A 12,878-nucleotide genomic window follows, 5' to 3' on the forward strand; every position below is an offset into this window, starting at 1 on the left:
TTACCCCTTACGTTTTTTTTTGGGGGGGCGAAAAATTAAGTATCCCCAATCTTCTCAAAACTCTGGATTCTGATAGAGGGCCATGAGACTTAGACCTGAGTGCAACAATGGGGGCTCTAGACCCTTCCAGTGCTGATATATCGAAACTCAAAATTTCGACCCGAAAAAAAAACGACAGTGTTACCCCTTACGTTTTTTTTTTTTTGGCGAAAAATTAAGTATCTCCAATCTCTTCAAAACTCTGGATTCTGATAGAGTGCCATGAGACTTAGACCTGAGTGCAACAATGTAGGCTCTAGACCATTCCAGAGCTGAGATATCGAAATTCAAAATTTAAAAATTTCGACCAGAAAAAAAAACGACAGTGTTACCCCTTACGTTTTTTTTTTGGGGCGAAAAATTAAGTATCCCCAATCTTCTCAAAACTCTGGATTCTGATAGAGGGCCATGAGACTTAGACCTGAGTGCAACAATGGGGGCTCTAGACCCTTCCAGAGCTGAGATATCGAAATTCAAAATTTTGACCAGAAAAAAAAACGACAGTGTTACCCCTTACGTTTTTTTTGGGGGGGCGAAAAATTAAGTATCCCCAATCTTCTCAAAACTCTGGATTCTGATAGAGGGCCATGAGACTTAGACCTGAGTGCAACAATGGGGGCTCTAGACCATTCCAGAGCTGAGATATCGAAATTCAAAATTTCGACCAGAAAAAAAAACGACAGTGTTACCCCTTACGTTTTTTTTGGGGGGGCGAAAAATTAAGTATCCCCAATCTTCTCAAAACTCTGGATTCTGATAGAGGGCCATGAGACTTAGACCTGAGTGCAACAATGGGGGCTCTAGACCCTTCCAGAGCTGAGATATCGAAATTCAAAATTTTGACCAGAAAAAAAAACGACAGTGTTACCCCTTACGTTTTTTTTGGGGGGGCGAAAAATTAAGTATCCCCAATCTTCTCAAAACTCTGGATTCTGATAGAGGGCCATGAGACTTAGACCTGAGTGCAACAATGGGGGCTCTAGACCCTTCCAGAACTGAGATATCGAAATTCAAATATTTGACCAGAAAAAAAAAACGACAGTGTTACCCCTTAAGTTTTTTTTTTTGGGCGAAAAATTAAGTAACCCCAATCTTCTCAAAACTCTCGATTCTGATAGAGGGCCATGAGACTTAGACCTGAGTGCAACAATGGGGGCTCTAGACCCTTCCAGAGCTGAGATATCGAAATTCAAAATTTTGACCAGAAAAAAAAAATGACAGTGTTACCCCTTACGTTTTTTTTTTTTTGGCGAAAAATTAAGTATCCCCAATCTTTTCAAAACTCTGGATTCTGATAGAGGGCCATGAGACTTAGACCTGAGTGCAACAATGGGGGCTCTAGACCCTTCCAGAGCTGAGATATCGAAATTCAAAATTTTGACCAGAAAAAAAAAAACGACAGTGTTACCCCTTACGTTTTTTTTTTTTTTGGCGAAAAATTAAGTATCCCCAATCTTTTCAAAACTCTGGATTCTGATAGAGGGCCTTGAGACTTAGACCTGAGTGCAACAATGGGGGCTCTAGACCCTTCCAGAGCTGAGATATCGAAATTCAAAATTTTGACCAGAAAAAAAAACGACAGTGTTACCCCTTACGTTTTTTTGGGGGGGGCGAAAAATTAAGTATCCCCAATCTTCTCAAAACTCTGGATTCTGATAGAGGGCCATGAGACTTAGACCTGAGTGCAACAATGGGGGCTCTAGACCCTTCCAGAGCTGAGATATCGAATTTCAAAATTTTGACCAGAAAAAAAAACCGACAGTGTTACCCCTTACTTTTTTTTTTTTGGCGAAAAATTAAGTATCCCCAATCTTTTCAAAACTCTGGATTCTGATAGATGGCCATGGGACTTAGACCTGAGTGCAAAAATGGAGGCTCTAGACCCTTCCAGAGCTGAGATATTGAGATATTTATAATGCCCACCCCAAAACTTAAACAAAATAATAATATTAAATGCTGACCAATGCTTAATTATATAAATTTTATATACTAAAAATATAATTTAATATAACAAGCAAAATGTAATTTGTTTTGTCATATGAAAGTTATGCATTAATTCATTTATATTGCTAAATGCAGTGAAACATCTCAAGTGTCAGTCAACCGATGAATTGATGCATACATTAATTAAATAATTCTATTTTATATACTGACAACAATAAAAAACATGACTAAATGAGTCACAGAACAAATAAAAGTAACCAATAACCATCACAATAAACAAATGCATATACAAGTAAACAACACATGAAACAAAGCTTTATTTAAACTACAAGCATGTATTTACAGCCGCTGAACACCACATCCTACTGCCGACTCAACACAGCGGTTCCCATTCTGTGGCATTATTCTGATGAATTCACCAGAGGGGATTGTGCCTTGGTGCCGGAGGTTGTTGCTGCGCTTCACAATCTGAGGCAATAAGGGCAGGTGGAGTGATGAAGGACCTCATAAGGGCAGGAGGAGAGATGGAGGGACTCATAAGGGCAGATGGAGTGATGGCACCACTTCCAGGATGCACCAATTCCAGGACTCATCCATGGCACCACTTCCAGGATGCAGCTCTGGGCTCCTCATCCTCAGTGCTCACACCAGTCTGCAGACATTTCAGATCCTACAAAAATGCTCACAAACATTACACAAAAGCAGTCATTTTAACAGCACAATGTCATTTGATTTATGTATTAAAAATAGCCTTACTTTATATTTGAGTAAAATCCCTGAAACCTTTTTCCCCCCAACAAATGCTGCCATCATCTTTCCTTGGTCCTGGTCCACCACAAAAGCTCTGCAGCAAATGCACAGAAATCAAGACTCAGAAATGTGTTGTAATTTCTCTGTTTGAAATTACAATCATGCAAATAAACTACAACTTAACATTTGATAGATTTTGTTATCCATTTCTTTACTATACTCACTCAGAGCCTTTGATGACAGCTTTCAGCATCATGAGCCTCTCTCCACCGGATAAACACACGCGTGTTCTCCTGTCCCTGTACATACAAACAAGATTCTCATTACGAGCTCAACACTACATTTACATGATATTGAGATATTTATAATGGCATAAATGCTAAGTGGGATCTCAATATCTCAGGTCTGGAAGGGTCTAGAGCCTCCATTTTTGCACTCAGGTCTAAGTCCCATGGCCCTCTGTCAGAATCCAGAGTTTCAAGAAGATCAGAGCAACTCAAAATTTTGACCCGAAAAAAAAAACCGACAGTGGTACCCCTTTCGGTTTTTTTTTTGTGCGAAAAAATAAGTTTCTCCAATCTTCTTGAAACTCTGGATTCTGATACAGGGCCATGGGACTTAGACCTGAGTGCAAAAATGGAGGCTCAAGACCCTTCCAGAGCTGAGATATTGAGATATTTATAATGGCTCAATATCTCAGTATCTCATAAACATGCCATAAATATCTCAATATCTCAGCTCTGGAAGGGTCTAGAGCCTCCATTTTTGCACTCAGGTCTAAGTCCCATGGCCCTCTATCAGAATCCAGAGTTTCAAGAAGATTGGAGAAACTTATTTTTTCGTCCCCCCCCCAAAAAACGAAAGGGGTACCACTGTCGTTTTTTTTTTTTGGTCGAAATTTTGAGTTTCTCTGATCTTCTTGAAACTCTGGATTCTGATAGATGGCCATGGGACTTAGACCTGAGTGCAAAAATGGAGGCTCTAGACCCTTCCAGAGCTGAGATATTGAGATATTTATAATCCCCACCCCAAAACTTAAACAAAATAATAATATTAAATGCTGACCAATACTTAATTATATAAATTTTATATACTAAAAATATAATTTAATATAACAAGCAAAATGTAATTTGTTTTGTCATATGAAAGTTATGCATTAATTCATTTATATTGCTAAATGCAGTGAAACATCTCAAGTGTCAGTCAACCGATGAATTGATGCATACATTAATTAAATAATTCTATTTTATATACTGACAACAATAAGAAACATGACTAAATGAGTAACAAAACAAATAAAAGCAACAAATAACCATCACAATAAACAAATGCATATACAAGTAAACAACACATGAAACAAAGCTTTATTCAAACTACAAGCCTGTATTTACAGCCGCTGAACACCACATCCTACTGCCGACTCAACACAGCGGTTCCCATTCTGTGGCATTATTCTGATGAATTCACCAGAGGGGATTGTGCCTTGGTGCCGGAGGTTGTTGCTGCGCTTTACAATCTGAGGCAATAAGGGCAGGTGGAGTGATGAAGGACCTCATAAGGGCAGGAGGAGAGATGGAGGGACTCATAAGGGCAGATGGAGTGATGGCACCATTTCCAGGATGCACCAATTCCAGGACTCATCCATGGCACCACTTCCAGGATTCAGCTCTGGGCTCCTCATCCTCAGTGCTCACACCAGTCTGCAGACATTTCAGATCCTACAAAAATGCTCACAAACATTACACAAAAGCAGTCATTTTAACAGCACAATGTCATTTGATTTATGTATTAAAAATAGCCTTACTTTATATTTGAGTAAAATCCCTGAAACCTTTTTTCCCCCAACAAATGCTGCCATCATCTTTCCTTGGTCCTGGTCCACCACAAAAGCTCTGCAGCAAATGCACAGAAATCAAGACTCAGAAATGTGTTGTAATTTCTCTGTTTGAAATTACAATCATTCAAATAAACTACAACTTAACATTTGATAGATTTTGTTATCCATTTCTTTACTATACTCACTCAGAGCCTTTGATGACAGCTTTCAGCATCATGAGCCTCTCTCCACCGGATAAAGACACGCGTGTTCTCCTGTCCCTGTACATACAAACAAGATTCTCATTACGAGCTCAACACTACATTTACATGCTGTGATTTACATTTACATGATATTGAGATATTTATAATGACATAAATGCTAAGTGGGATCTCAATATCTCAGGTCTGGAAAGGTCTAGAGCCTCCATTTTTGCACTCAGGTCTAAGTCCCATGGCCCTCTGTCAGAATCCAGAATTTCAAGAAGATCAGAGCAACTCAAAATTTTGACCCGAAAAAAAACCCTTTCGTTTTTTTTTTGTGCGAAAAAATAAATTTCTCCAATCTTCTTGAAACTTTGGATTCTGATACAGGGCCAAGGAACTTAGACCTGAGTGCAAAAATGGAGGCTCTAGACCCTTCCAAAGCTGAGATATTGAGATATTTATAATGGCTCAATATCTCAGTATCTCATAAATATCTCATAAATGTCTCAATATCTCAGCTCTTTAAGTATCCCCAATCTTCTCAAAACTCTGGATTCTGATAGAGGGCCATGAGAATTTGACCTGAGTGCAACAAAGGAGGCTCTAGACCCTTCCAGTGCTGAGATATCGAAACTCAAAATTTCGACCCGAAAAAAAAAACGACAGTGTTACCCCTTACGTTTTTGGGTTTTTTTTGGGCGAAAAAATAAGTATCCCCAATCTTCTCAAAACTCTGGATTCTGATAGAGGGCCATGAGACTTAGACCTGAGTGCAACAATGGGGGCTCTAGACCCTTCCAGTGGTGAGATATCGAAACTCAAAATTTTGACCCGAAAAAAAAAAACGACAGTGTTACCCCTTATGTTTTTTTTTTTTGGGAGAAAAATTAAGTATCCCCAATCTTCTCAAAACTCTGGATTCTGATAGAGGGCCATGAGACTTAGACCTGAGTGCAACAATAGAGGCTCTAGACCCTTCCAGAGCTGAGATATCCAAATTCAAAATTTTGACCAGAAAAAAAAACGACAGTGTTACCCCTTACATTTTTTTGGGGGAAAAAAAAATTAAGTATCTCCAATCTTCTCAAAACTCTGGATTCTGATAGAGGGCCATGAGACTTAGACCTGAGTGCAACAATGGGGGCTCTAGACCCTTCCAGAGCTGAGATATTGAAATTCAAAATTTTGACCAGAAAAAAAACAACAGTGTTACCCCTTACGTTTTTTTTTTTTGGGCGAAAAATTAAGTATCCCCAATCTTCTCAAAGCTCTGGATTCTGATAGAGGGCCATGAGACTTAGACCTGAGTACAAAAATGGAGGCTTTAGACCCTTCCAGAGCTGAGATATCAAAACTCAAAATTTCGACCAGAAAAAAAAAACGACAGTGTTACCCCTTACAGGTTTTTTTGGGCGAAAAATTAAGTTTCCCCAATTTTCTCAAAACTCTGGATTCTGATAGAGGGCCATGAGACTTAGACCTGAGTGCAAAAATTGAGGCTATAGACCCTTCCAGGGCTGAGATATCGAAACCCAAAGTTTCGACCAGAAAAAAAAAAACGACACTGTTACTCCTTACGTGTTTTTTTTTTTGGGCGAAAAATTAAGCATCCCCAATCTTCTCAAAATTCTGGATTCTGATAGAGGGCCATGAGACTTAGACCTGAGTGCAAAAATGGAGGCTTTAGATCCTTTGAGAGCTGAGATATCGAAACTCAAAATTTCGACCACAAAAAAAACAACAGTGTTACCCCTTACGTTTTTTTTTTTGGGCGAAAAATTAAGTATCCCCAATCTTCTCAAAACTCTGGATTCTGATAGAGGGCCATGGGACTTAGACCTGAGTGCAAAAATGGAGGCTCTAGACCCTTCCAGAGCTGAGATATTGAGATATTTATAATGGCTCAATATCTCAGTATCTCATAAATATCTCATAAATGTCTCAATATCTCAGCTCTTTAAGTATCCCCAGTCTTCTCAAAACTCTGGATTCTGATAGAGGGCCATGAGACTTAGACCTGAGTGCAACAATGGAGGCTCTAGACCCTTCGAGAGCTGAGATATCGAAACTCAAAATTTCGACCACAAAAAAAACAACAACAGTGTTACCCCTTACGGTTTTTTTGGGGGGCGAAAAATTAAGCATCCCCAATCTTCTCAAAACTCTGGATTCTGATAGAGGGCCATGAGACTTAGACCTGAGTGCAACAATGGAGGCTCTAGACCCTTCCAGAGCTGAGATATCGAAATTCAAAATTTTGACCAGACAAAAAAAACGACAGTGTTACCCCTTACGTTTTTTTTTTTTGGGCGAAAAATTAAGTATCCCCAATCTTCTCAAAACTCTGGATTCTGATAGAGGGCCATGAGACTTAGACCTGAGTACAACAATGGGGGCTGTAGACCCTTCCAGAGCTGAGATATCGAAATTAAAATTTTGGCCAAAAAAAAAAAAAAAAACGACAGTGTTACCCCTTACGTTTTTCTTTTTGGGGCGAAAAATTAAGTATCCCCAATCTTCTCAAAACTCTGGATTCTGATAGAGGGCCATGAGACTTAGACCTGAGTGCAACAATGGGGGCTCTAGACCCTTCCACAGCTGAGATATCAAAATTCAAAATTTTGACCAGAAAAAAAAACGACAGTGTTACCCCTTACGTTTTTTTTTTTTCGGGCGAAAAATTAAGTATCCCCAATCTTCTCAAAACTCTGGATTCTGATAGAGGGCCATGAGACTTAGACCTGAGTGCAACAATGGAGGCTCTGGACCCTTCCAGTGCTGAGATATCGAAACTCAAAATTTCGACCCGAAAAAAAAACGACAGTGTTACCCCTTACGTTTTTTTTTTTGGGCGAAAAATTAAGTATCCCCAATCTTCTCAAAACTCTGGATTCTGATAGAGGGCCATGAGACTTAGACCTGAGTGCAACAATGGGGGCTCTAGACCCTTCCACAGCTGAGATATCGAAATTCAAAATTTTGACCAGAAAAAAAAACGACAGTGTTACCCCTTACATTTTTTTGGGGGGGGGTGAAAAATTAAGTATCCCCAATCTTCTCAAAACTCTGGATTCTGATAGAGGGCCATGAGACTTAGACCTGAGTGCAACAATAGAGGCTCTAGACCCTTCCAGTGCTGAAATATCGAAACTCAAAATTTCGACCCGAAAAAAAAACGACAGTGTTACCCCTTACGGCTTTTTTTTTTTGGGCGAAAAATTAAGTATCCCCAATCTTCTCAAAACTCTGGATTCTGATAGAGGGCCACGAGACTTAGACCTGAGTGCAACAATGGGGGCTCTAGACCCTTCCAGAGCTGAGATATCGAAATTCAAAATTTTGACCAGAAAAAAAAACGACAGTGTTACCCCCTTACGTTTTTTTTTTTGGGCGAAAAATTAAGTATCCCCAATCTTCTCAAAACTATGGATTCTGATAGAGGGCCATGAGACTTAGACCTGAGTGCAAAAATGGAGGCTTTAGACCCTTCCAGAGCTGAGATATCGAAATTCAAAATTTCGACCAGAAAAAGAAAACGACACTGTTACTCCTTACGTGTTTTTTTTTTTGGGCGAAAAATAAAGCATCCCCAATCTTCTCAAAACTCTGGATTCTGATAGAGGGCCATGAGACTTAGACCTGAGTACAAAAATTGAGGCTTTAGATCCTTCCAGAGGTGAGATATCGAAATTCAAAATTTTGACCAGAAAAAAAACGACAGTGTTACCCCTTACGTTTTTTTTTTTTCGGGCTAAAAATTAAGTATCCCCAATCTTTTCAAAACTCTGGATTCTGATAGAGGGCCATGAGACTGAGACCTGAGTGCAACAATGGAGGCTCTAGACCCTTCCAGTGCTGAGATATCGAAACTCAAAATTTCGACCCGAAAGAAAATTGACAGTGTTACCCCTTACGTTTTTTTTTTTGGGTGAAAAATTAAGTATCCCCAATCTTCTCAAAACTATGGATTCTGATAGGGGGCCATGAGACTTAGACCTGAGTGCAACAATGGAGGCTCTAGACCCTTCCAGAGCTGAGATATCCAAATTCAAAATTTTGAAAAAAAAAAAAAATGACAGTGTTACCCCTTACATTTTTTTTGGGGGGGGGGGGGGGGGGGCGAAAAATTAAGTGTCCCCAATCTTCTCAAAACTCTGGATTCTGATAGAGGGCCATGAGACTTAGACCTGAGTGCAACAATAGAGGCTCTAGACCCTTCCAGTGCTGAGATATCGAAACTCAAAATTTCAGCCCGAAAAAAAAACGACAGTGTTACCCCTTACTTTTTTTTTTTTTGGGCGAAAAATTAAGTATCCCCAATCTTCTCAAAACTCTGGATTCTGATAGAGGGCCATGAGACTTAGACCTGAGTGCAACAATGGGGGCTCTAGACCCTTCCAGAGCTAAGATATCGAAATTCAAAATTTTGACCAGAAAAAAAAAACGACAGTGTTACCCCTTACGTTTTTTTTTTGGGGCGAAAAATTAAGTATCCCCAATCTTCTCAAAACTCTGGATTCTGATAGAGGGCCATGAGACTTAGACCTGAGTGCAAAAATGGAGGCTTTAGACCCTTCCAGGGCTGAGATATCGAAACCCAAAATTTCGACCACAAAAAGAAAACGACACTGTTACTCCTTACTTGTTTTTTTTTTTGGGCAAAAAATTAAGCATCCCCAATCTTCTCAAAACTCTGGATTCTGATAGAGGGCCATGAGACTTAGACCTGAGTACAAAAATGGAGGCTTTAGATCCTTCCAGAGGTGAGATATCAAAACTCAAAATTTCGACCAGAAAAAAACCCGACAGTGTTACCCCTTACGTGTTTTTTTTTTGGGCGAAAAATTAAGTATCCCCAATATTCTCAAAACTCTGGATTCTGATAGAGGGCCATGCGACTTAGACCTGAGTGCAACAATGGAGGCTCTAGACCCTTCCAGTGCTGAGATATCAAAACTCAAAATTTCGACCCGGAAAAAAAACGACAGTGTTACCCCTTACGTTTTTTTTTTTTGGGCGAAAAATTAAGTATCCCCAATCTTCTCAAAACTCTGGATTCTGATAGAGGGCCATGAGACTTAGACATGAGTGCAACAATGGAGGCTCTAGAACCTTCCAGAGCTGAGATATCGAAATTAAAAATTTTGACCAGAAAAAAAAACGACAGTGTTACCCCTTACGTTTTTTTTTTTTCGGGCGAAAAATTAAGTATCCCCAATCTTCTCAAAGCTCTGGATTCTGATAGAGGGCCATGAGACTTAGACCTGAGTACAAAAATGGAGGCTTTAGACCCTTCCAGAGCTGAGATATCAAAACAAAAAATTTCAACCCGAAAAAAAAAACGACAGTGTTACCCCTTACGTTTTTTTTTTGGGCGAAAAATTAAGTATCCCCAATCTTCTCAAAGCTCTGGATTCTGATAGAGGGCCATGAGACTTAGACCTGAGTACAAAAATGGAGGCTTTAGATCCTTCCAGAGGTGAGATATCAAAACTCAAAATTTCGACCAGAAAAAAACCCGACAGTGTTACCCCTTACGTTTTTTTTTTTTTTTTTTTGGCGAAAAATTAAGTTTCCCCAATTTTCTCAAAACTCTGGATTCTGATAGAGGGCCATGAGACTTAGACCTGAGTGCAAAAATGGAGGCTCTAGACCCTTCCAGTGCTGAGATATCGAAGCTCAAAATTTCGACCCGAAAAAAAACCCGACAGTGTTACCCCTTACGTGTTTTTTTTTTGGGCGAAAAATTAAGTATCCCCAATCTTCTCAAAACTCTGGATTCTGATAGAGGGCCATGAGACTTAGACCTGAGTGCAACAATGGAGGCTCTAGAACCTTCCAGAGCTGAGATATCGAAATTAAAAATTTTGACCAGAAAAAAAAACGACAGTGTTACCCCTTACGTTTTTTTTTTTCGGGCGAAAAATTAAGTATCCCCAATCTTCTCAAAACTCTGGATTCTGATAGAGGGCCATGAGACTTAGACCTGAGTGCAACAATGGACGCTCTAGACCCTTCCAGTGCTGAGATTTCGAAACTCAAAATTTCGACCCGAAAGAAAAACGACAGTGTTACCCCTTACGTTTTTTTTTTTTTGGGCGAAAAATTAACACTCGTTTTTTGGGGGGGTCGAAATTGTGAGTTTCTCTGATCTTCTTGAAACTCTGGAATCTGATAGAGGGTCATGTGACTTAGACCTGAGTCCAAAAATAGAGCCTCCAGAACCTATCCAGAGCTGAGATATTGAGGTCCCACGTAGCATTTATGCCATTACAAATATCTCAATATCTCAGCTGTGGAAGCGTCTAGAGTCTCCATTTTTGCACTGCAGGTCTAAGTCCCATGGCCCTCTATCAGAATCCAGAGTTTCAAGAAGAATGGAGAAACTTATTTTTTCGCACAAAACAAAAAAACGACAGGGGTAACACTCATTTTTTTGGGGGGTCGAAATTTTGAGTTTCTCTGTTCTTCTTGAAACTCTGGATTCTGATAGAGGGTCATGGGACTTAGACCTGAGTGCAAAAATGGAGGCTCCAGACCCTTCCAGAGCTGAGATATTGAGGTCCCACGTAGCATTTATGCCATAATAAATATCTCAATATCTCAGCTCTGGAAGCATCTAGAGTCTCCATTTTTGCACTCAGGTCTAAGTCCCATGGCCCTCTATCAGAATCCAGAGTTTCAAGAAGATCAGAGAAACTCAAAATTTCAACCCAAAAAAGAAAAAGAAAAAACGACAGGGGTACCCCTGTCAACTTTTTCGGTGCAAGAAAATAAGTTTCAGAAACTTTCAAGAATATCAGAGAAACTCAAAATTTCAACCCAAAAAGAATGACAGGGGTAGCCCTGTCGACTTTTTCTGCCATCCGCTCGTCCACCAACCCACGTCCCTTTGCCTACGGCCCAAGGACGGAATGGACCTTTTTTCGGCCTTGGACTAGCTAGAGTTACTGGAAATCGAAATACAGTGACTTGCTAGCAACCGTCCTGCCAGTACTGTAAAAATACAAGAAAACACAGGATGCACACAGGAAACGACTCTAACATGAATGCATTGATTGATTCCTAGGTTTATTTTGTTATGAATAAACAAATGTGCAATATATAAAGGAAAAACCTTACGATTAAAGTTGTAATGTTATAATGTTCAAGTTTTTGTAGTAAAAAAAGAAAGATGCACACAGAAAATGACTCTAATATGACCAGATTGATTGATTCAAAGATATTTAGTTTGTTACAAACAATGTGCAATCTGTAAAACAAAAACCTCAAAATTATAGTTGAAATGGTATACTGCTGGAATTTTTTTGACCTTGAGAAAAAGCTTAAAGTATAGACCAACAAATTTTATGTTTATTAATTTATTTAATGTTGGTACATTTTTTGGGAAGTACACCTGTTATGACCTGATGTCCATTGGAATGGACAAAAAAAAATCACAATGAAAGCAATTATATATATATATATAAATGTTTCATTTGTTTTCATTTATAGAAACCTCATGAGCTGGGAAAATGTACTTTTATATTTTTCAGAAACTTGAAACATAATTCAGGTCTGAGGGGGTTTACAATTTTAGAACAAAGTATAATTTGCAAGTATAAAAGCGATTGTTAAATTTAATCAGCATGATTTACTGTAATGTCAGAACCAGAACAAAAGTGGATGTTTCTTACTTGATCAGATGACATTTTCTGGTGAAAATTCTTATGTTGGTCATAATCTGTGATTTTTGGATGCCAGTATCGACACCGGCGCGGTGACTGACAGCCTCACAGTCTCCTCAAACATTGTGTTCATCCACACTGTGCCGTGTCGAGGGTGTTGAAGTACAACTCGCGCAAAGTTGATAATTCCATGAATGACTGCAATTGCAGATATCGAACAGAGATGGCGACAAAGAGGAAAAAGGCAGCTTTAAAACTGCAGCTTTAAAATAGAAATAAACAAACAATAAAAGAGCATGCCTTGGCAACTAACTGAAATTAAATAAGTTAAAAATGAAGTACAAAATGAAGAAAATAAATAAAGCTAAAAAGAAAAAAGCACATACCAAAATGGCTAAAACTGAAAATTAAAAATAATAGTTATTCAAAAATATTTATAAATATGGTATAAATAAA

At 39.0% G+C, this 12,878-nt stretch overlaps 2 long non-coding RNA genes across 2 annotated transcripts; both read right to left on the reverse strand.

Annotated features, from left to right (window-relative positions):
- Positions 1 to 1,974: 1,974 nt before the first annotated feature.
- On the reverse strand, positions 1,975 to 3,077 carry LOC148970817 (uncharacterized). The gene is made up of 3 exons (XR_016147728.1): positions 2,958 to 3,077; positions 2,740 to 2,825; positions 1,975 to 2,653 (listed from the first exon to the last, which is right to left on the reverse strand). It is a non-coding gene; the product is annotated as an uncharacterized LOC148970817 (long non-coding RNA).
- A 976-nt stretch (positions 3,078 to 4,053) lies between these two features.
- On the reverse strand, positions 4,054 to 4,918 carry LOC148970818 (uncharacterized). Its single transcript, XR_016147770.1, has 3 exons — positions 4,756 to 4,918; positions 4,538 to 4,625; positions 4,054 to 4,451 (listed from the first exon to the last, which is right to left on the reverse strand). It is a non-coding gene; the product is annotated as an uncharacterized LOC148970818 (long non-coding RNA).
- Between the last annotated feature and the right edge of the window lie 7,960 nt (positions 4,919 to 12,878).

This window comes from Pimephales promelas, chromosome 19 (genome assembly GCF_988280905.1).
Source record: "Pimephales promelas chromosome 19, fPimPro1.hap1.1, whole genome shotgun sequence".
Taxonomy (NCBI): Eukaryota; Metazoa; Chordata; class Actinopteri; order Cypriniformes; family Leuciscidae; genus Pimephales; species Pimephales promelas.